This window comes from Hyla sarda, unplaced genomic scaffold (assembly GCF_029499605.1).
Source record: "Hyla sarda isolate aHylSar1 unplaced genomic scaffold, aHylSar1.hap1 scaffold_229, whole genome shotgun sequence".
Lineage (NCBI taxonomy): Eukaryota > Metazoa > Chordata > Amphibia > Anura > Hylidae > Hyla > Hyla sarda.
The window spans coordinates 177965-202350 of NW_026608969.1; the positions used below are offsets into that span (position 1 = coordinate 177965).

A 24386-nucleotide genomic window follows, 5' to 3' on the forward strand; every position below is an offset into this window, starting at 1 on the left:
ATATGTGTGTGTGTGCGCGTATATATATATATATATATATATATATATATATATATATATATATATATTTCTCCGCCGAAATCACTTTTAAACCCATTTCCACCTTTTTTTCCCTTCTCTTCCTCTTACTTTTTTTTCACGTTTTTTTACGTTTTTCTCCTTTTCGCCTCTTTTCTGGGCGTATTATTCTTCTTTTTCTTCTTTTTTTTCGTCTAATGCATACCCCATCAGTGCAGCAATGCTTATTCAATACCGCCAGCAGATGGAGACACTGGGGGATAATTTTCTAAGAATTTATACTGATTTTTCCTGTCTGAATTTGTCGCACAGAAAGTTGCAGGCCAAATATGTGTGACATTTCTGCGACTTTAGCTTCTAGAGCATTTTTACAACATTATACATAGGTGCTGAATACATAAAAAGCGACTGTTCAGCGACAGACAAGTCGCATCGGCTGAAAGTAGGCCAGAATGTCAGTCCATGTTGGAGCAGGTTTAGATACAGTCTAAAGCATAGATCTCAAAGTCTGTGCACAGAATTTAGCAAGGGCCTCGCACCTTCTGATGCATCAGGTAGGTGCACAATAGCATAGCCTAACCCTCTGTACTTTGGTCTATATTGATGCGGGACATAGACAGCCAGCTGATGACCAATCCATTAGTGCAATGGATGGCTGGAAGCATTTGTCTTTGCCTTTGCAATACCACAGAAGCAATGCATGGTCAATGTACAGCAATGACACACCTGTGTGAACAGCCAGGAGACCCCCCCCCCCCCATGTTATGTTACATAGTTACATAGTTAGTACGGTCGAAAAAAGACATATGTTCATCAAGTTCAACCAGGGATTTAAGGGGTAGGGGTGTGGCGCGATATTGGGGAAGGGATGAGATTTTATATTTCTTCATAAGCATTAATCTTATTTTGTCAATTAGGAACATTCAGCACCCACCCGCTATCAAGGCAGCTGCCTATCATGTCATGCCCTACCTGCACAGGTGTGCTGGCTACTCAAATGATCCAATTAAGGAGGCCATTTAGTCAGCAGCAGCAGAAGTCCTGTGCCTGGACGCTCCAACAGCGGCCAGACACAAGCAGAAGCAGAAGCAGCATAAGCAGCAGCAGCACCACCTTTTGTTTTTTGGCTGCAGCAGCAGCAGCAGCAAGGCCCACAGGGCTGGCTAGCTGGCTAGCCAGCAAGCAGGTAGCAATGAAAGTAGGAATCTTTCTTTTTAACCCTGTAAGGGGGTGGTGCACTGTACCCGAAGATACTGCCATATCGGGTCAATGCATAGGGCGACGGAAGCAAGCTTCGAAATCGGCCCCCGTTCTCAAAAATCCATTTAATATATGGTCCCCAGATAGGGGACGTATCAGATATTAAACTGATAAGAACAGATACTACACTTGATCTTAGCCAAAAGGCCGAGAAGCGATAACCGTGAAAGGGGCGGGCCCAACAAGGTCCCCTTCATGGGCACTATCACTGCTTGCTGTCAGGGAGGCTGCCAGACAATTTTCCATGCACACTCTGGGCTGGGGGGCAGTCAACCACCAGTACACACAGCAGAACCTAAACCCATACCATTATTGCTAAGCAGCAAGACAGGGGCCCATTGCACTCCCACGGGGCCTTTTTAAATGCAATCCATAACCCGGATTTGCCAGGAACCCTTCTTACTCCTCCTACTTGCATGTGACACTGGGCTTAGGATCTGCATAGGAAACACACACACAAGCACACACCTACCTTTGTTGCCTGCAGATGCCTCCTTGGCTGTCCCCAAACGGTATCAAACCAACACCCACGGGAAGCTGTAAGCATAGAGGACATGCCTGCACCCCATTGGACTTACCTGTGTGGGTTAAATCCGGGTTATTTGACAACCTATGGCGGTGATGGTTCTGCTCAGGCAGAGCAGTGCTGATGCTCCTCATAAAGCTGTCGCTGCTGTGAAGGTTCTAGGTGACATCACAAATCCCTATGGTTACATACACAACAAAGCTGGGTTGTTGTTGTTTACACTCTGCAAGGCCTGTGGAAGTGAGTGACATCATAGCACTGTAGTTCTGAGGGTTCTAGATGGATGCAACAATCTCCTGTTGCTTCTATGAAGGCCATAATAGACGACATCACCAAACAGCTCCATAGTCACATACACAGCAAAGGAGAGATGTTGTTTACACCTAGTGATGTCAGTGGTATTGAGTGACATCACAGCACAGTGCTAAGGCTCCTGGGCCTGGACACAGCAGCGGCTGCAATATCTCAACGGAGAATACGTTTATATATATGTGTGTGTGTGCGCGTATATATATATATATATATATATATATATATTTCTCCGCCGAAATCACTTTTAAACCCATTTCCACCTTTTTTTCCCTTCTCTTCCTCTTACTTTTTTTTCACGTTTTTTTACGTTTTTCTCCTTTTCGCCTCTTTTCTGGGCGTATTATTCTTCTTTTTCTTCTTTTTTTTCGTCTAATGCATACCCCATCAGTGCAGCAATGCTTATTCAATACCGCCAGCAGATGGAGACACTGGGGGATAATTTTCTAAGGATTTATACTGATTTTTCCTGTCTGAATTTGTCGCACAGAAAGTTGCAGGCCAAATATGTGTGACATTTCTGCGACTTTAGCTTCTAGAGCATTTTTACAACATAATACATAGGTGCTGAATACATAAAAAGCGACTGTTCAGCGACAGACAAGTCGCATCGGCTGAAAGTAGGCCAGAATGTCAGTCCATGTTGGAGCAGGTTTAGATACAGTCTAAAGCATAGATCTCAAAGTCTGTGCACAGAATTTAGCAAGGGCCTCGCACCTTCTGATGCATCAGGTAGGTGCACAATAGCATAGCCTAACCCTCTGTACTTTGGTCTATATTGATGCGGGACATAGACAGCCAGCTGATGACCAATCCATTAGTGCAATGGATGGCTGGAAGCATTTGTCTTTGCCTTTGCAATACCACAGAAGCAATGCATGGTCAATGTACAGCAATGACACACCTGTGTGAACAGCCAGGAGACCCCCCCCCCCCCCCATGTTATGTTACATAGTTACATAGTTAGTACGGTCGAAAAAAGACATATGTCCATCAAGTTCAACCAGGGAATTAAGGGGTAGGGGTGTGGCGCGATATTGGGGAAGGGATGAGATTTTATATTTCTTCATAAGCATTAATCTTATTTTGTCAATTAGGAACATTCAGCACCCACCCGCTATCAAGGCAGCTGCCTATCATGTCATGCCCTACCTGCACAGGTGTGCTGGCTACTCAAATGATCCAATTAAGGAGGCCATTTAGTCAGCAGCAGCAGAAGTCCTGTGCCTGGACGCTCCAACAGCGGCCAGACACAAGCAGAAGCAGAAGCAGCAGAAGCAGCAGCAGCACCACCTTTTGTTTTTTGGCTGCAGCAGCAGCAGCAAGGCCCACAGGGCTGGCTAGCTGGCTAGCCAGCAAGCAGGTAGCAATGAAAGTAGGAATCTTTCTTTTTAACCCTGTAAGGGGGTGGTGCACTGTACCCGAAGATACTGCCATATCGGGTCAATGCATAGGGCGACGGAAGCAAGCTTCGAAATCGGCCCCCGTTCTCAAAAATCCATTTAATATATGGTCCCCAGATAGGGGACGTATCAGATATTAAACTGATAAGAACAGATACTACACTTGATCTTAGCCAAAAGGCCGAGAAGCGATAACCGTGAAAGGGGCGGGCCCAACAAGGTCCCCTTCATGGGCACTATCACTGCTTGCTGTCAGGGAGGCTGCCAGACAATTTTCCATGCACACTCTGGGCTGGGGGGCAGTCAACCACCAGTACACACAGCAGAACCTAAACCCATACCATTATTGCTAAGCAGCAAGACAGGGGCCCATTGCACTCCCACGAGGCCTTTTTAAATGCAATCCATAACCCGGATTTGCCAGGAACCCTTCTTACTCCTCCTACTTGCATGTGACACTGGGCTTAGGATCTGCATAGGAAACACACACACAAGCACACACCTACCTTTGTTGCCTGCAGATGCCTCCTTGGCTGTCCCCAAACGGTATCAAACCAACACCCACGGGAAGCTGTAAGCATAGAGGACATGCCTGCACCCCATTGGACTTCCCTGTGTGGGTTAAATCCGGGTTATTTGACAACCTATGGCGGTGATGGTTCTGCTCAGGCAGAGCAGTGCTGATGCTCCTCATAAAGCTGTCGCTGCTGTGAAGGTTCTAGGTGACATCACAAATCCCTATGGTTACATACACAACAAAGCTGGGTTGTTGTTGTTTACACTCTGCAAGGCCTGTGGAAGTGAGTGACATCATAGCACTGTAGTTCTGAGGGTTCTAGATGGATGCAACAATCTCCTGTTGCTTCTATGAAGGCCATAATAGACGACATCACCAAACAGCTCCATAGTCACATACACAGCAAAGGAGAGATGTTGTTTACACCTAGTGATGTCAGTGGTATTGAGTGACATCACAGCACAGTGCTAAGGCTCCTGGGCCTGGACACAGCAGCGGCTGCAATATCTCAACGGAGAATACGTTTATATATATGTGTGTGTGTGCGCGTATATATATATATATATATATATATATATATATATATATATATATATTTCTCCGCCGAAATCACTTTTAAACCCATTTCCACCTTTTTTTCCCTTCTCTTCCTCTTACTTTTTTTTCACGTTTTTTTACGTTTTTCTCCTTTTCGCCTCTTTTCTGGGCGTATTATTCTTCTTTTTCTTCTTTTTTTTCGTCTAATGCATACCCCATCAGTGCAGCAATGCTTATTCAATACCGCCAGCAGATGGAGACACTGGGGGATAATTTTCTAAGAATTTATACTGATTTTTCCTGTCTGAATTTGTCGCACAGAAAGTTGCAGGCCAAATATGTGTGACATTTCTGCGACTTTAGCTTCTAGAGCATTTTTACAACATTATACATAGGTGCTGAATACATAAAAAGCGACTGTTCAGCGACAGACAAGTCGCATCGGCTGAAAGTAGGCCAGAATGTCAGTCCATGTTGGAGCAGGTTTAGATACAGTCTAAAGCATAGATCTCAAAGTCTGTGCACAGAATTTAGCAAGGGCCTCGCACCTTCTGATGCATCAGGTAGGTGCACAATAGCATAGCCTAACCCTCTGTACTTTGGTCTATATTGATGCGGGACATAGACAGCCAGCTGATGACCAATCCATTAGTGCAATGGATGGCTGGAAGCATTTGTCTTTGCCTTTGCAATACCACAGAAGCAATGCATGGTCAATGTACAGCAATGACACACCTGTGTGAACAGCCAGGAGACCCCCCCCCCCCCCCATGTTATGTTACATAGTTACATAGTTAGTACGGTCGAAAAAAGACATATGTTCATCAAGTTCAACCAGGGATTTAAGGGGTAGGGGTGTGGCGCGATATTGGGGAAGGGATGAGATTTTATATTTCTTCATAAGCATTAATCTTATTTTGTCAATTAGGAACATTCAGCACCCACCCGCTATCAAGGCAGCTGCCTATCATGTCATGCCCTACCTGCACAGGTGTGCTGGCTACTCAAATGATCCAATTAAGGAGGCCATTTAGTCAGCAGCAGCAGAAGTCCTGTGCCTGGACGCTCCAACAGCGGCCAGACACAAGCAGAAGCAGAAGCAGCATAAGCAGCAGCAGCACCACCTTTTGTTTTTTGGCTGCAGCAGCAGCAGCAAGGCCCACAGGGCTGGCTAGCTGGCTAGCCAGCAAGCAGGTAGCAATGAAAGTAGGAATCTTTCTTTTTAACCCTGTAAGGGGTGGTGCACTGTACCCGAAGATACTGCCATATCGGGTCAATGCACAGGGCGACGGAAGCAAGCTTCGAAATCGGCCCCCGTTCTCAAAAATCCATTTAATATATGGTCCCCAGATAGGGGACGTATCAGATATTAAACTGATAAGAACAGATACTACACTTGATCTTAGCCAAAAGGCCGAGAAGCGATAACCGTGAAAGGGGCGGGCCCAACAAGGTCCCCTTCATGGGCACTATCACTGCTTGCTGTCAGGGAGGCTGCCAGACAATTTTCCATGCACACTCTGGGCTGGGGGGCAGTCAACCACCAGTACACACAGCAGAACCTAAACCCATACCATTATTGCTAAGCAGCAAGACAGGGGCCCATTGCACTCCCACGGGGCCTTTTTAAATGCAATCCATAACCCGGATTTGCCAGGAACCCTTCTTACTCCTCCTACTTGCATGTGACACTGGGCTTAGGATCTGCATAGGAAACACACACACAAGCACACACCTACCTTTGTTGCCTGCAGATGCCTCCTTGGCTGTCCCCAAACGGTATCAAACCAACACCCACGGGAAGCTGTAAGCATAGAGGACATGCCTGCACCCCATTGGACTTACCTGTGTGGGTTAAATCCGGGTTATTTGACAACCTATGGCGGTGATGGTTCTGCTCAGGCAGAGCAGTGCTGATGCTCCTCATAAAGCTGTCGCTGCTGTGAAGGTTCTAGGTGACATCACAAATCCCTATGGTTACATACACAACAAAGCTGGGTTGTTGTTGTTTACACTCTGCAAGGCCTGTGGAAGTGAGTGACATCATAGCACTGTAGTTCTGAGGGTTCTAGATGGATGCAACAATCTCCTGTTGCTTCTATGAAGGCCATAATAGACGACATCACCAAACAGCTCCATAGTCACATACACAGCAAAGGAGAGATGTTGTTTACACCTAGTGATGTCAGTGGTATTGAGTGACATCACAGCACAGTGCTAAGGCTCCTGGGCCTGGACACAGCAGCGGCTGCAATATCTCAACGGAGAATACGTTTATATATATATATGTGTGTGTGTGCGCGTATATATATATATATATATATATATATATATATATATATATATATTTCTCCGCCGAAATCACTTTTAAACCCATTTCCACCTTTTTTTCCCTTCTCTTCCTCTTACTTTTTTTTAACGTTTTTTTACGTTTTTCTCCTTTTCGCCTCTTTTCTGGGCGTATTATTCTTCTTTTTCTTCTTTTTTTTCGTCTAATGCATACCCCATCAGTGCAGCAATGCTTATTCAATACCGCCAGCAGATGGAGACACTGGGGGATAATTTTCTAAGGATTTATACTGATTTTTCCTGTCTGAATTTGTCGCACAGAAAGTTGCAGGCCAAATATGTGTGACATTTCTGCGACTTTAGCTTCTAGAGCATTTTTACAACATTATACATAGGTGCTGAATACATAAAAAGCGACTGTTCAGCGACAGACAAGTCGCATCGGCTGAAAGTAGGCCAGAATGTCAGTCCATGTTGGAGCAGGTTTAGATACAGTCTAAAGCATAGATCTCAAAGTCTGTGCACAGAATTTAGCAAGGGCCTCGCACCTTCTGATGCATCAGGTAGGTGCACAATAGCATAGCCTAACCCTCTGTACTTTGGTCTATATTGATGCGGGACATAGACAGCCAGCTGATGACCAATCCATTAGTGCAATGGATGGCTGGAAGCATTTGTCTTTGCCTTTGCAATACCACAGAAGCAATGCATGGTCAATGTACAGCAATGACACACCTGTGTGAACAGCCAGGAGACCCCCCCCCCATGTTATGTTACATAGTTACATAGTTAGTACGGTCGAAAAAAGACATATGTCCATCAAGTTCAACCAGGGAATTAAGGGGTAGGGGTGTGGCGCGATATTGGGGAAGGGATGAGATTTTATATTTCTTCATAAGCATTAACCCCTTAAGGACACAGCCCATTTTCACCTCTAGGACGCAGCCCTTTTTTGCACATCTGACCACTGTCACTTTAAACATTAATAACTCTGGAATGCTTTTACTTATCAATCTGATTCCGAGATTGTTTTTTCGTGACATATTCTACTTTAACATAGTGGTAAATTTTTGTGGTAACTTGCATCCTTTCTTGGTGAAAAATCCCAAAATTTGATGAAAAAATTGAAAATTTTGCATTTTTCTAACTTTGAAGCTCTCTGTTTGTAAGGAAAATTGATATTCCAAATATTATTTTTTTTGGATTCACATATACAATATGTCTACTTTATATTTTAATCATAAAATTGACATGTTTTTACTTTTGGAAGACACCAGAGGGCTTCAAAGTTCAGCAGCAATTTTACAATTTTTCACAAAATTTTCAAACTCGCTATTTTTCATGGACCAGTTCAGGTTTGAAGTGGATTTGAAGGGTCTTCATATTAGAAATACCCCATAAATGACCCCATTACAAAAACTGCACCCCCCAAAGTATTCAAAATGACATTCAGTAAGTGTTTTAACCCTTTAGGTGTTTCACGGTAAAAGCAGCAAAGTGAAGGAGAAAATTCAAAATCTTCATTTTTTACACTTGCATGTTCTTGTAGACCCAATTTTTGAATTTTTACAAGGGGTAAAAGGATAAAATTTATACTTGAATTTGTAGCCCAATTTCTCTCGAGTAAGCACATACCTCATATGTCTATGTAAAGTGTTCGGCGGGCGCAGTAGAGGGCTCAGAAGCGAAGGAGCGACAAGGGGATTTTGGAGAGTACGTTTTTCTGAAATGGTTTTTTGGGGGCATGTTGCATTTAGGAAGCCCCTATGGTGCCAAAACAGCAAATAAAAAAAACATGGCATACCATTTTGGAAACTAGACCCCTTGAGGAACGTAAAAAGGAATTAAGTGAGCCTTAATACCCCACAGGTGTTTCATGACTTTTGCATATGTAAAAAAAAAAAAAAAAAATTTCACTAAAATGTGTGTTTCCCCCCAAATTTCACATTTTTGCAAGGGTTAATAGCAGAAAATACCCCCCAAAATTTGTAACCCCATCTCTTCTGAGTATGGAGGTACCCCATAAGTTGACCTGAAGTGCATTACGGGCGAACTACAATGCTCAGAAGAGAAGGAGTCATATTTGGCTTTTTGAGAGCAAATTTTGCTCGGGGGGCATGTCGCATTTAGGAAGCCCCTATGGTGCCAGGACAGCAAAAAAAAACGACATGGCATACCATTTTGGAAACTAGACTCCTTGAGGAACGTAACAAGGAATAAAGTGAACCTTAATACCCCACAGGTGTTTCACGACTTTTGCATATGTAAAAAAAATAATTTTTTTTTACCAAAAATGCTTGATTTAGCAAAAATGTAACATTTTTAAAAAAGGTAATAGCAGAAAATACCCCCCAACATTTGAAGCCCAATTTCTCCCGATTCAGAAGACACCCAATATGGGGATGAAAAGTGCTCTGCTGGCGCACTACAGGTCTCAGAAGAGAAGGAGTCACATTTGGCTTTTTGGAAGCAAATTTTGCTCTGGGGGCATGCCGCGTTTAGGAAGCACCTATGGTGCCAGGACAGAAAAAAAAAACACATGGCATACCATTTTGGAAACTAGACCCCTTGGGGAACGTAACAAGGGGTAAAGTGAACCTTAATACCCCACAGGTGTTTCACGACTTTTGCATATGTAAAAAAAAAATATTTTTTTTACACTAAAATGCTTGTTTTCCCCCAAATTTTACATTTTTACAAGGGATAATAGCAGAAAATACCCCCCAAAATTTGTAACCCCATCTCTTCTGAGTATGGAAATACCCAATAAGTGGACGTGAAGTGCACTGGGGGCGAACTACAATGCTCAGAAGAGAAGGAGCATCATTGAGCTTTTGGAGAGAGAATTTGGCCATGTGCATTTCCAAAGCCCCCCGTGGTGCCAGAACAGTGGACCCCCCACATGTGACCCCATTTTTAAAACTACACCCCTCACGGAAGGTAATAAGGGGTGCAGGGAGAATTTACACCCCACTGGCATTTGACGTATCTTTGGAACAGTGGGCTGTGTAAATTAAAAATTTTATTTTTCATTTTCACAGACCCCTGTTTCAAAGATCTGTCAGACACCTGTGGGGTGTAAATGCTCACTGTACCCCTTGTTACATTCCGTGAGGGGTGTAGTTTCCAAAATGGGGTCACATGTGGGTATTTATTGTTTTGCACTTATGTCAGAACCACTGTAAAATCAGCCACCCCTGTGCAAATCACCAATTTAGACCTCAAATTTACATGGTGCACTCTCCCTTCTGAGCCTTGTTGTGCGTCCCCAGAACACTTTGCGCCCACATATGGGGTATCTCCGTCCTCAGGAGAAATTGCGTTACAAACTTTGGAGGCTTTTTTTCTTTTACCGCTTGTGAAATTTTAAAGTATGGGGCAACACCAGTATGTTAGTGTACAAAAATGTTTTTTTTTTTTACACTAACATGCTGGTGTAGACCCCAACTTTACCTTTTCATAAGGGGTAAAAGGAGAAAAAGCCCCCCAAAATTTGTTAGGCAATTTCTCCCGAGTACGGCGATACCCCATATGTGGCCCTAAACTGTTGCCTTGAAATACGCCAGGGCTCCAAAGTGAGAGCGCCATGTGCATTTGAGGCCCAAATTAGGGATTTGCATAGGGGTGGACATAGGGGTATTCTAAGCCAGTGATTCCCAAACAGGGTGCCTCCAGCTGTTGCTAAACTCCCAGCATGCTTGGACAGTCAATGGCTGTCCGGAAATGCTGGGAGTTTTTGTTTTGCAACAGCTGGAGGTTCCGTTTTGGAAACACTGCTGTAGGATACGTTTTTCATTTTTATTGGGGGGGAAGGGGTGGTGGTGGGGGGGGGGCAGTGTACGTGTGTATATGTAGTGTTTTACTCTTTATTTTATGTAAGTGTAGTGTTTTTAGGTTACATTCACACTGACGGCGGATTACACTGAGTCTCCCGCTAGGAGTTTGAGCTGCGGCTGCTGCAGCTCAAACCTGAAGCAGGGAACTCACTGTAATCCGCCGCCAGTGTGAATGTAACCTGTACATTCACATGGGAGGGGGGGGGGGGGGGGGCAAAACTACAACTCCCAGCATGCACTGACAGAACGTGCATGCTGGGAGTTGTAGTTTTGCAACAGCTGGAGGCACACTGGAAAATACTGAGTTGGGTAATAGAACCTATTACCTAACTCGGTATTTCCCAACCAGTGTGCCTCCAGCTGTTGCAGAACTACAACTCTCAGCATGTACTGATTGCCAAAGAGAATGCTGGGAGATGTAGTTATGCAACAGCTGGATGCACGCAAGTATAACTCCCAGCATGCCGAGACAGCCATTTGCTGTTCCTGAATGCTGGGAGTTGTAGTTTTGCAAGATTTAGAGGGGTTCAGGCTGGAGATCACTGACAGTGGTCTCTAAACTGTGGCCCTCCAGATGTTGCAAAACTACAAATCTCAGCATGCTAAGACAGCAAACTGCTGTCTGAGCATGCTGGGAGTTGTAGTTTTGTAATATCTGGAGGGCTACAGTTTAGAGACCACTGTCAGTGATCTCTAGCCTGAACCCCTCTAAATCTTGCAAAACTACAACTCCCAGCATGCCAACACAGCAAACAGCTGTCAAGGCATAGTGGGAGTTGTAGTTTTGCAACATCTGGAGGGCGACAGTTTAGAGACCACTCTCTAAACTGTCGCCCTGCAGATGTTGCTAGGCAACAGACTCTGCACACGCGGCGCCATACTCACCTCCACCGCCGCCGTGATCACAGCCGCCGCCGCCGCCGGGTAAGTGATCGCCGCCGCCGCCGCTACTGCACGGTTCCCCCCCCCGCTGTGCCCGGACACCGATGGGCGGGCATAGCGCGGGGAACCGAACTTTAACCCCCCCGCCCCCAGTCTGCTATTGGTCGGCCGCTCCGCCGATCAATAGCAGGGATAGGAGGGGTGGCAACCCTGCCACCTCACTCCTATCTCTTCAAGGGGGATCGAGGGTGTCTTGGACACCCCCGATCCCCCTTATTTTATCGCGGCGCCGCGATTGATGGGCAGGGGGAGAGCGCTCCCCCTGCAAACACCATAGATGCCGTGATCAGACTGATCACGGCATCTATGGGGTTAATGCTGCCGGGACCGGCGCGATCGCGGCCCCGGCAGCTGCAGTGGGACTCCGGCTGTGATTGACAGCTGAGTCCCACCCGCGATCTCCTGCGCTGCCCGCGGCAGAGCAGGAGATCGCTTGGACGTATGCATACGTCCATTTGCGCGAACGTGTAATTCGCCTGGACGTATGCATACGTCCAATAGCGGGAAGGGGTTAATCTTATTTTGTCAATTAGGAACATTCAGCACCCACCCGCTATCAAGGCAGCTGCCTATCATGTCATGCCCTACCTGCACAGGTGTGCTGGCTACTCAAATGATCCAATTAAGGAGGCCATTTAGTCAGCAGCAGCAGAAGTCCTGTGCCTGGACGCTCCAACAGCGGCCAGACACAAGCAGAAGCAGAAGCAGCAGAAGCAGCAGCAGCACCACCTTTTGTTTTTTGGCTGCAGCAGCAGCAGCAAGGCCCACAGGGCTGGCTAGCTGGCTAGCCAGCAAGCAGGTAGCAATGAAAGTAGGAATCTTTCTTTTTATCCCTGTAAGGGGGTGGTGCACTGTACCCGAAGATACTGCCATATCGGGTCAATGCATAGGGCGACGGAAGCAAGCTTCGAAATCGGCCCCCGTTCTCAAAAATCCATTTAATATATGGTCCCCAGATAGGGGACGTATCAGATATTAAACTGATAAGAACAGATTTTTTTTTTTTTTTTTTTTTTTTTTTTTAAAGCCGAGGAACGTGCTTTCGATTCACCCAAAGTGCAAGAAAAAGTGCAAACGTGTTACACTAAAAAAACGTGCACAAAGGATGCGGTCTATCGCAAGCCCTTCTCCGATAGGAGAGAGGCCCCCCAACAAACCTTACCCTTCGCCTCCGGACCAAAAGGTACCTGCGAGGTTCCAGGTTCGATGTCCCTTTTCGCCGAAGCTACTAGGGGACCACAAATGCTCCCGGCATCCCCCTTGGCGTTAGCCAAGGTATCTGCCCGCAGAGCCGATTACGGTAGGTACCCTGCCAAAGCAGGAGTACCCGGGGTGTTTGCAGGGAGGTGCGGAACCTAATGGCCACACACACCTCCCCTAGACCGCCAGGAGGGACACCCAGAAGGGCTACCGCATCCTGACAAATCCTGTGAACACACAACACGCAAAAAGTGACACAGTGAGACAAAAAAGAAATAAATAAGTGAATGTGTGCAGATATACTGCCCGGACATCCGGCCGGATCTATAAAAATTTCTCTGATCCTAGCCAGAAGGCCGGGAATCAAGAGGTGAGTGCCACAAGGTGAAGAGATTATGGTGCCCGTGCTTCAACTCAGTGAGCCTATTCTCCCAGTGAGTTTCGGCACCTCGGGGTCACCACTCCCCGAGGCACAAAGTACCTCGGCTCTAGACCCTCTCAGCCTCATGGCGAGACCCGGAGGGAACAGGTCACATCGGGGCAGCCGTCGAGCTGATTCCTCAGAACCAGCCCCGGAAAGCCCTGGTACACCTGCATCCTCCATGCAGCACCCATCCCCACCAGCCCCATACCGGCGTTACTGTCCACCGGCATGAAAAACTGATAAGAACAGATACTACACTTGATCTTAGCCAAAAGGCCGAGAAGCGATAACCGTGAAAGGGGCGGGCCCAACAAGGTCCCCTTCATGGGCACTATCACTGCTTGCTGTCAGGGAGGCTGCCAGACAATTTTCCATGCACACTCTGGGCTGGGGGGCAGTCAACCACCAGTACACACAGCAGAACCTAAACCCATACCATTATTGCTAAGCAGCAAGACAGGGGCCCATTGCACTCCCACGGGGCCTTTTTAAATGCAATCCATAACCCGGATTTGCCAGGAACCCTTCTTACTCCTCCTACTTGCATGTGACACTGGGCTTAGGATCTGCATAGGAAACACACACACAAGCACACACCTACCTTTGTTGCCTGCAGATGCCTCCTTGGCTGTCCCCAAACGGTACCAAACCAACACCCACGGGAAGCTGTAAGCATAGAGGACATGCCTGCACCCCATTGGACTTACCTGTGTGGGTTAAATCCGGGTTATTTGACAACCTATGGCGGTGATGGTTCTGCTCAGGCAGAGCAGTGCTGATGCTCCTCATAAAGCTGTCGCTGCTGTGAAGGTTCTAGGTGACATCACAAATCCCTATGGTTACATACACAACAAAGCTGGGTTGTTGTTGTTTACACTCTGCAAGGCCTGTGGAAGTGAGTGACATCATAGCACTGTAGTTCTGAGGGTTCTAGATGGATGCAACAATCTCCTGTTGCTTCTATGAAGGCCATAATAGACGACATCACCAAACAGCTCCATAGTCACATACACAGCAAAGGAGAGATGTTGTTTACACCTAGTGATGTCAGTGGTATTGAGTGAAATCACAGCACAGTGCTAAGGCTCCTGGGCCTGGACACAGCAGCGGCTGCAATATCTCAACGGAGAATACGTTTATATATATGTGTGTGTGTGCGCGTATATATATATATATATATATATATATATATATATATATATTCTCCGCCGAAATCACTTTTAAACCCATTTCCACCTTTTTTTCCCTTCTCTTCCTCTTACTTTTTTTTCACGTTTTTTTACGTTTTTCTCCTTTTCGCCTCTTTTCTGGGCGTATTCTTCTTCTTTTTCTTCTTTTTTTTCGTCTAATGCATACCCCATCAGTGCAGCAATGCTTATTCAATACCGCCAGCAGATGGAGACACTGGGGGATAATTTTCTAAGGATTTATACTGATTTTTCCTGTCTGAATTTGTCGCACAGAAAGTTGCAGGCCAAATATGTGTGACATTTCTGCGACTTTAGCTTCTAGAGCATTTTTACAACATTATACATAGGTGCTGAATACATAAAAAGCGACTGTTCAGCGACAGACAAGTCGCATCGGCTGAAAGTAGGCCAGAATGTCAGTCCATGTTGGAGCAGGTTTAGATACAGTCTAAAGCATAGATCTCAAAGTCTGTGCACAGAATTTAGCAAGGGCCTCGCACCTTCTGATGCATCAGGTAGGTGCACAATAGCATAGCCTAACCCTCTGTACTTTGGTCTATATTGATGCGGGACATAGACAGCCAGCTGATGACCAATCCATTAGTGCAATGGATGGCTGGAAGCATTTGTCTTTGCCTTTGCAATACCACAGAAGCAATGCATGGTCAATGTACAGCAATGACACACCTGTGTGAACAGCCAGGAGACCCCCCCCCCCATGTTATGTTACATAGTTACATAGTTAGTACGGTCGAAAAAAGACATATGTCCATCAAGTTCAACCAGGGAATTAAGGGGTAGGGGTGTGGCGCGATATTGGGGAAGGGATGAGATTTTATATTTCTTCATAAGCATTAATCTTATTTTGTCAATTAGGAACATTCAGCACCCACCCGCTATCAAGGCAGCTGCCTATCATGTCATGCCCTACCTGCACAGGTGTGCTGGCTACTCAAATGATCCAATTAAGGAGGCCATTTAGTCAGCAGCAGCAGAAGTCCCGTGCCTGGACGCTCCAACAGCGGCCAGACACAAGCAGAAGCAGAAGCAGCAGAAGCAGCAGCAGCACCACCTTTTGTTTTTTGGCTGCAGCAGCAGCAAGGCCCACAGGGCTGGCTAGCTGGCTAGCCAGCAAGCAGGTAGCAATGAAAGTAGGAATCTTTCTTTTTAACCCTGTAAGGGGGTGGTGCACTGTACCCGAAGATACTGCCATATCGGGTCAATGCATAGGGCGACGGAAGCAAGCTTCGAAATCGGCCCCCGTTCTCAAAAATCCATTTAATATATGGTCCCCAGATAGGGGACGTATCAGATATTAAACTGATAAGAACAGATACTACACTTGATCTTAGCCAAAAGGCCGAGAAGCGATAACCGTGAAAGGGGCGGGCCCAACAAGGTCCCCTTCATGGGCACTATCACTGCTTGCTGTCAGGGAGGCTGCCAGACAATTTTCCATGCACACTCTGGGCTGGGGGGCAGTCAACCACCAGTACACACAGCAGAACCTAAACCCATACCATTATTGCTAAGCAGCAAGACAGGGGCCCATTGCACTCCCACGGGGCCTTTTTAAATGCAATCCATAACCCGGATTTGCCAGGAACCCTTCTTACTCCTCCTACTTGCATGTGACACTGGGCTTAGGATCTGCATAGGAAACACACACACAAGCACACACCTACCTTTGTTGCCTGCAGATGCCTCCTTGGCTGTCCCCAAACGGTATCAAACCAACACCCACGGGAAGCTGTAAGCATAGAGGACATGCCTGCACCCCATTGGACTTACCTGTGTGGGTTAAATCCGGGTTATTTGACAACCTATGGCGGTGATGGTTCTGCTCAGGCAGAGCAGTGCTGATGCTCCTCATAAAGCTGTCGCTGCTGTGAAGGTTCTAGGTGACATCACAAATCCCTATGGTTACATACACAACAAAGCTGGGTTGTTGTTGTTTACACTCTGCAAGGCCTGTGGAAGTGAGTGACATCATAGCACTGTAGTTCTGAGGGTTCTAGATGGATGCAACAATCTCCTGTTGCTTCTATGAAGGCCATAATAGACGACATCACCAAACAGCTCCATAGTCACATACACAGCAAAGGAGAGATGTTGTTTACACCTAGTGATGTCAGTGGTATTGAGTGACATCACAGCACAGTGCTAAGGCTCCTGGGCCTGGACACAGCAGCGGCTGCAATATCTCAACGGAGAATACGTTTATATATATGTGTGTGTGTGCGCGTATATATATATATATATATATATATATATATATATATATATATATATATATATATTTCTCCGCCGAAATCACTTTTAAACCCATTTCCACCTTTTTTTCCCTTCTCTTCCTCTTACTTTTTTTTCACGTTTTTTTACGTTTTTCTCCTTTTCGCCTCTTTTCTGGGCGTATTATTCTTCTTTTTCTTCTTTTTTTTCGTCTAATGCATACCCCATCAGTGCAGCAATGCTTATTCAATACCGCCAGCAGATGGAGACACTGGGGGATAATTTTCTAAGGATTTATACTGATTTTTCCTGTCTGAATTTGTCGCACAGAAAGTTGCAGGCCAAATATGTGTGACATTTCTGCGACTTTAGCTTCTAGAGCATTTTTACAACATTATACATAGGTGCTGAATACATAAAAAGCGACTGTTCAGCGACAGACAAGTCGCATCGGCTGAAAGTAGGCCAGAATGTCAGTCCATGTTGGAGCAGGTTTAGATACAGTCTAAAGCATAGATCTCAAAGTCTGTGCACAGAATTTAGCAAGGGCCTCGCACCTTCTGATGCATCAGGTAGGTGCACAATAGCATAGCCTAACCCTCTGTACTTTGGTCTATATTGATGCGGGACATAGACAGCCAGCTGATGACCAATCCATTAGTGCAATGGATGGCTGGAAGCATTTGTCTTTGCCTTTGCAATACCACAGAAGCAATGCATGGTCAATGTACAGCAATGACACACCTGTGTGAACAGCCAGGAGACCCCCCCCATGTTATGTTACATAGTTACATAGTTAGTACGGTCGAAAAAAGACATATGTCCATCAAGTTCAACCAGGGAATTAAGGGGTAGGGGTGTGGCGCGATATTGGGGAAGGGATGAGATTTTATATTTCTTCATAAGCATTAATCTTATTTTGTCAATTAGGAACATTCAGCACCCACCCGCTATCAAGGCAGCTGCCTATCATGTCATGCCCTACCTGCACAGGTGTGCTGGCTACTCAAATGATCCAATTAAGGAGGCCATTTAGTCAGCAGCAGCAGAAGTCCTGTGCCTGGACGCTCCAACAGCGGCCAGACACAAGCAGAAGCAGAAGCAGCAGAAGCAGCAGCAGCACCACCTTTTGTTTTTTGGCTGCAGCAGCAGCAGCAAGGCCCACAGGGCTGGCTAGCTGGCTAGCCAGCAAGCAGGTAGCAATGAAAGTAGGAATCTTTCTTTTTAACCCTGTAAGGGGGTGGTGCACTGTACCCGAAGATACTGCCATATCGGGTCAATGCATAGGGCGACGGAAGCAAGCTTCGAAATCGGCCCCCGTTCTCAAAAATCCATTTAATATATGGTCCCCAGATAGGGGACGTATCAGATATTAAACTGATAAGAACAGATTTTTTGATTGAAAGAGCTTTATTTTCCGTTCAGTCATTACAAGTCGTACAATAAATTACAGTCACACAAAGCATGATAGTACAATACACAGCAAAGGTTCCCTAAGCTATACATCGCACACCATGCTACTCTAACATTCAGCTCAATCCTGCAATAGAAAAGCACAAGAGATCAAACAAAAACCAAATAATACAATCTGTGATCGGGGTAGGGGTGTGGGCGACTATGTGGGGGTAGGGAGGGGGCGGATCACAGGGCCAAACTGTTGGGCTGTATCTTCAGGGAGACATGGGAGAAGGAGAGGGGTCTTCACTCCTCTTCTTCCTCATCAACGGCCGAGCTGTCCAAGATGGAATAGTCTCTAAGCAGGTTCTTGATGAACCTGCGGCAGTCCCGGACGGACATGTTTTCCCTGTTGATCACGAGGCGGTTCCTGGAGAGCCACACTGCGTCCTTAAAACAGTTCATAAGGCGCCAGGCCTCCTGGATGGCCTCCACGTCGTGGGTCCCAGGGAACAGGCCGTAAAGCACCGAATGGTACGATAGGCAGCTCCTGGGCACTGAGTCTCTGAGTTCCTGTTCTAGGGCGTCCAACAGACCCTGTGCAAAGGGGCACTGCCAAAACACGTGGAAAGATGTTTCCTCCACGTAGGGGCAACGGGGGCAGTACCGGGTCTTGCACAGGTTGCGGGCATGCATGAATGACCTGAGAGAGAGACCTCCCATGACGGCCATCCACGACAAGTCCTTGTGTCCATTGGTAAGCCGCTTTGAGGCCACATTGTTCCAAACTGTCTCTGCAGTGGCTGCGGGGAGTCCCGGAACCAGCTCGGTCGAGTCCTTAGCTCGGATGAGCTTGTGGATTGTCTTTGGCTTCCATAGGTCTGGTTTCAGTCCTTCCAGCTGGTGCTCCCTCACAAACCGGACAACATCCCCATAGAACCAGGGAGTGTTCCAGTTGTAAGGGATGGAGCTGTCCCACTTGTCCCAGCCCAGCTGTCTCCAGAGGGGCATGAGAAGCAAGCGAGACATGGACCTGCCCGCTGAGCCAGTCTTTTCTACAAGAGTCCGCTGCACCGTGACACATGCAAAGGAGGCCCTCAGCAGAGCGGGGATGTCGGGTATTCCCTTCCCACCCTTGCGGGGTTCCTTGTACATCACGGTCCTCTTGACTCTGTCCATTTTGCCCCAGACGAAGCCAAATACTGTCCGGGTGATGGCCTTGCAAACGGTGGTATGGGGAGGCCAGGCCTGTGCGGTATATTGGAGCACAGGCAAAACTTCACTCCGCAGGACAAGTGCCTTGCCTTCCATCGTGAGCTTTCTGGAGCTCCACAGTCCGATCTTTGAGTTTATCCTTCCTAGTCGGTCTTGCCAAGACTTAAGGGCCGCTCCTTCCTTCCCGAACCAGACTCCAAGAATTTGAATGAAGTCCGGCTTAATAGTAAAGGGGAAGGGGGCGGAAGAAGCCAGGTGCCACTCCCCGAAGAGCATGGCCTCCGACTTCCCGCAGTTGACTTTTGCCCCCGAAGCTCTGCCGAAGTCCTCGCAGGTCTGGACGAGTGCAGTCACCGAACGCTGGTCAGCGCAGAAGACGGTCACGTCGTCCATGTAGAGCGAGCACTTGACCTCGTGGCGATCTGGTCCTGGTGCGGTGATCCCTCTGATCTCTCCACTCTGCCGGATAGTCTCAGCGAAGAGCTCTATAACACAAACAAAAAGGAGAGGTGAAAGAGGGCAGCCTTGTCTAACCCCTGAAAGAATGGAAAAGGGGTCAGTCTTCCAGCCGTTCACCAACACCGTGCTGTAAATGTCAAAATACATAACGTTAACAAAAGAGCAAAACATCTTCCCCAGACCCAGCCTGCGCAAAACCCTGTCCATGAATGCGTGGGAGACACGGTCGAACGCCTTCTCCTGATCTAAGCTGACCAGGGCGGCGCGGCCCCCGCGGTCCTGGATGTAATGGACCGTGTCTCTCACAAGGGCAAGGCTGTCGGCAATCCTGCGGCCAGGAATGCTGCAGGTCTGGTCCGGATGGACGATCTGCCCCATGACAGGTTTCAGCCTGTTGGCCAGCACCTTGGCGAGGATCTTGTAGTCCACGTTCAGGAGAGAGATGGGACGCCAGTTTTTCAGGTCACATCTCTCCCCCTTCCGCTTATACAAGATCGTGATCATCCCTTCCCTCAACGACGGAGGCATTCTGCCCCCCACCACCATCTCCTCGTACACCTCCAACAGGTCCGGACAGGTCAGGTCACCCAGCGCTACGTAGAGCTCGGCCGGGAGACCGTCACTGCCCGGGGTCCTGCCGGGCTTAAAGGATTTAGCGGCAGAGAGCAGCTCCCCCACCGTCAAGGGATCGTCCATAGCCGCCGCACCTGCGGGATCAACAACGTTAGTGACACCTGACAGGAACCTCTCGGCGGCTTCGGGGTCGGATGACTTGGGGGCGTAGAGGTTGCTGTAGAAGTCGTGGACGACCCCCATCACTTCCTCCTTGCCGCTCCTCATGTGTCCGGTCTCATCTCGTAGCTCAGTCAGGGGCGTGTGGCCGGCATGGAGCTTCCTGAAAAAGAAAGAGTTACATTTCTCACCCTTCTCCAGGTTCTCCACCTTGGAACGAAAGACGATTCGCTTGGATTCCTCCTCAAAGTGCCTTTTCAAGCTCTTTTTGGTCTCCTCCAGCTCCTCCCTGACGTCCCAGCCACACTGGAGCAGGTCCTGCAGGGACCGCAGCTCGCGCTGCAGTTTCCTCAAGTCCCACTTCTTCGCACACGCCTGTTGTCTGCCTTTTGCCTGAAAGAAACAACGGAATTCGACTTTAACATATTCCCACCAGTCGCTGATGCACTTGAACAGACATTTGTCATTTCGCCATATAAGGTACGCATCCCTAAGTTCCTCCATGACCTCCCTCTGCTCCAACAGGGCACAATTCAACTTCCAGGAGCCTGGGCCAGGTGGGAATCCATGGCCCAGAGTCCCCCGGAATCGAATGGCCCTGTGGTCAGAGAAGAAGCAGGGGACCATAGAGTACGACACCTTTCTGACTGCTCTCGAAGTGAAGATGAAGTCTATCCGAGAACGGAGCGAGCCATCGGGGCGGCTCCACGTATAGTTTACGGAGCCGTTCCCGACGGACCCGACAACGTCCTGCAAGGATGCCTCCGTCACCATCTCAATCAGCAGTTTAGACGTCACGTCCAGGTTGGCGGATGTGCCAGAACTGCGCCCGTCCACCTCAATGGGGCAGTTGAAGTCACCACCCAACACTACTGCCCTAGTGGTGGCGAGTTCAGCCCGCAGGGCCTGGAGAACCTCCAGTCGGACATCCCTCTCAGGGGAGGCGTACACGTTGATGAGCCGCACGGGCTCACCCGCCCAGGAACCGTCTGCGACAAGAAGTCTGCCACAGACGAGCTCCCGGACGGAATCAAGTGCAAAGTTACCTCCCCTGATCAGGATGGCCACCCCCGCAGACCTATTGTCGCCCCCACCAGACCAGTAGGAAGGGCCGTGAGGCCACTGCCTGGCCAGATGGTTGTAAGACCTAGAAGCAGACAAAGCACATTCCTGCAACATGTAAACATCACACCTCTGGGAATCTAAGAACGTAAGAACAGTCTGGAATCTAAACCAAGCTCTAATACTCCTCACATTAATGCAGAAGATGTTGAGATCAGCCATGGGAATAAAAAAAGAGAGGTTAGTTCTGATACTAGTTACCAGTCTGGTCGGACGGGTCCTCTTCTCTGGCGCCTGTCGGCTCGTGTGGCTTCTCGTAGCGCCCTTCCAAGAACTCGTCGTAGACCGTGTTGGACGGAGTGTCCAGGATTTTCTTAACCTCTGGGTCCTGCAGCAGCTCCTCCATAGATTGAGCTTGGACTGGCTCTGCTTGGACCTGCTCCACTTGGGCCTGCTCCATCACCTCCTCTCCTTCTGAAGCCTCAGGGCTCTCGCAGACCTGCTCCATCTCCTCCTCCTCATCTGAAGCTTGAGGGGTTTCGCAGGTCTCGATTATCTTTCTTTTGTGGGACTCTTCTGATACGTTGTCCCTTCCTTTCCTCTTCCTCTGTATGGTACCTGGGGGAGGAAGCACAGGAAAGTCCTCCGAAGGGCGGGCACCAGCAGCTGGAGGGGGGTTAGGTGCTGCTGGGCCAGGAGAGAAAGGAGGCTGGGTGGGGCGGGGGGCAGGAGAGAGTGCCCGGGCAGGGGAGGACGGGGCAGGGGTGGGCCGGGCAGGGGAGGACGGGGCAGGGGTGGGCCGGGCAGGGGAGGACGGGGCAGGGGTGGGCCGGGGTGGGGTACGGGGGGCAGGGGTGGGCCGGGGTGGGGTACGGGGGGCAGGGGTGGGGCGGGATGGGGCAGGAGGGGTGGGGGTGGGACGGGATGGGGCAGGAGGGGCAGGGGTGGGACGGGATGGGGCAGGAGGGGCAGGGGTGGGACGGGATGGGGCAGGGGTGGGACGGGATGGGGCAGGGGTGGGGCGGGATGGGGCAGGAGATGGGGCGGGAGGGGCAGGGGATGGGGCGGGAGGTGCAGGGGAGGGGCGGGACGGGGCAGGGGTGGTGGCTTTCGCCTTCTTACCCTCCTTGGTCGGCTTGGCCATCCGTGGTGTTGGCTCCGGAGCTGGGGCTGGCTTCGGTGCTCTCGCTGCCACAGATGCCCATGTTCTCTCCCTCTGGGGGCAGTCCTTGTAGCTGTGGGCTGCCAGTCCGCAGAGGTTGCAGGTCTTGCTCTTGGGGCAGTCCTTGGTCGTGTGACCTGTCACACGGCAATACCTGCAGGCATCCTCCGTACAGTCCTTGCCCTCGTGGCCCATCTTGCCACATCTCCTGCAGGTCTGCGGCATGTCCGGGTAGAAGATAAGTCCTGTGGAGTTGCCCAAGGAAAATGTCGTTGGCAGGTGCTGTAGTCCGTCTGGAGAAGCAGGGTTCTTGTTGAGTCTGACGACCACAGACCACTTGCAGGTCCAGTATCCGAGTGAGTTCAGGATGCGGGTGGGCTCCCTCACCACGGTGCAGAAGCGCTTCAGGAAGGTCGAGATGTCCGTGCCTGGGGTGTGTGGGTTCCGCATTGAGACCGTCACCCGCCTCTCCTCTCTTTGAATAAGGCAGTTGCCCACAAAGCGAGAGAAAGGGGATTCGGGACTCGCCGCTTTCACCACCTCCCAGTATCTTCTACAGGTCCCAATGGTGGCAAAGGTGATGTAGAAGATTCCCGAAAAGAAGGTTGCTATTCCCAGGGTGTCAGCCGTGGGGAAGCCTTGATCCGCCAGCATCTTCTTGCAGAACACGTCGTGGGACATGTCCGGCACCCTTCCGTCCACGGGCTTGAGCTTCAAGGCAACAGTCTGCCTCATCCAGGGCTCCAGGGTTGGAGCTTCCAGGTTAGGAATTCTGCCGCCCTTCTGCCTTGCCGTGGTGGAGGTTGAAGCTTGCTGTGGTTGGGGCTGGACCTCCAGGCCTTGCCCTGCAGCCTCCTGGGTGGACTTGCTGGTTGAGGCCATGGCTTCTTCCAGCAGGCTCTTTTCCGCTTCCTTGCTTGCTTGTGGAGAGAGGCTTCGCAAAGTCTTCTTTCCCGGGTGGGAGGAGCTATGCAGATCCGGTCCCGGTGGGAGGAGCTATGCAAATCCTTCTCCAGAGGCAGCGAGTTTCTTCGAAAAGATTCTGCGCCGCCTTCCTCTTCACCGCTGTTCCGGAATTCACCGCCGATTCCCTTCTTCCAGGTTCTTCGTCGGCTTCTTCCGGAGCTGCAGTCTTCAAGATCTTCTCCTTCTTCAGATGTTCCGAGGCAGGCAGGAGACGATCTTCAGGTGGTATGCTCTAGAGAAATGCGGTTCTAATAAGAACGAAAAGTACTGCAATCGTACTACGCAAAATCTCTACCACAATGCTTGGAGTTCTTCAGACCGTAGCGATCATGGTATCTCCCCTGCCAGGTAAGTACACTGATAAGAACAGATTTTTTTTTTTTGATTGAAAGAGCTTTATTTTCCGTTCAGTCATTACAAGTCGTACAATAAATTACAGTCACACCAAGCATGATAGTACAATACACAGCAAAGGTTCCCTAAGCTATACATCGCACACCATGCTACTCTAACATTCAGCTCAATCCTGCAATAGAAAAGCACAAGAGATCAAACAAAAACCAAATAATACAATCTGTGATCGGGGTAGGGGTGTGGGCGACTATGTGGGGGTAGGGAGGGGGCGGATCACAGGGCCAAACTGTTGGGCTGTATCTTCAGGGAGACATGGGAGAAGGAGAGGGGTCTTCACTCCTCTTCTTCCTCATCAACG

The 24386-nt window shown here is 48.7% G+C and overlaps 6 non-coding genes and 1 pseudogene across 6 annotated transcripts; all 7 read right to left on the minus strand.

Moving 5' to 3' along the window:
- Positions 1–1246: 1246 nt before the first annotated feature.
- On the minus strand, positions 1247–1437 carry LOC130321958 (U2 spliceosomal RNA). The gene has a single exon (XR_008867573.1). It is a non-coding gene; the product is annotated as a U2 spliceosomal RNA (small nuclear RNA).
- Positions 1438–3518: 2081 nt separating this feature from the next.
- LOC130321959 (U2 spliceosomal RNA) lies at positions 3519–3709 on the minus strand. The gene has a single exon (XR_008867574.1). It is a non-coding gene; the product is annotated as a U2 spliceosomal RNA (small nuclear RNA).
- A 2096-nt stretch (positions 3710–5805) lies between these two features.
- On the minus strand, positions 5806–5996 carry LOC130321857 (U2 spliceosomal RNA). Its single transcript, XR_008867509.1, has one exon. It is a non-coding gene; the product is annotated as a U2 spliceosomal RNA (small nuclear RNA).
- Positions 5997–12478: 6482 nt separating this feature from the next.
- Positions 12479–12669, minus strand: LOC130321910 (U2 spliceosomal RNA). Its single transcript, XR_008867547.1, has one exon. It is a non-coding gene; the product is annotated as a U2 spliceosomal RNA (small nuclear RNA).
- A 692-nt stretch (positions 12670–13361) lies between these two features.
- On the minus strand, positions 13362–13549 carry LOC130321925 (U2 spliceosomal RNA). The gene has a single exon (XR_008867553.1). It is a non-coding gene; the product is annotated as a U2 spliceosomal RNA (small nuclear RNA).
- A 2083-nt stretch (positions 13550–15632) lies between these two features.
- Positions 15633–15823, minus strand: LOC130321960 (U2 spliceosomal RNA). Its single transcript, XR_008867575.1, has one exon. It is a non-coding gene; the product is annotated as a U2 spliceosomal RNA (small nuclear RNA).
- A 2098-nt stretch (positions 15824–17921) lies between these two features.
- LOC130321887 (U2 spliceosomal RNA) lies at positions 17922–18095 on the minus strand (annotated as a pseudogene).
- Between the last annotated feature and the right edge of the window lie 6291 nt (positions 18096–24386).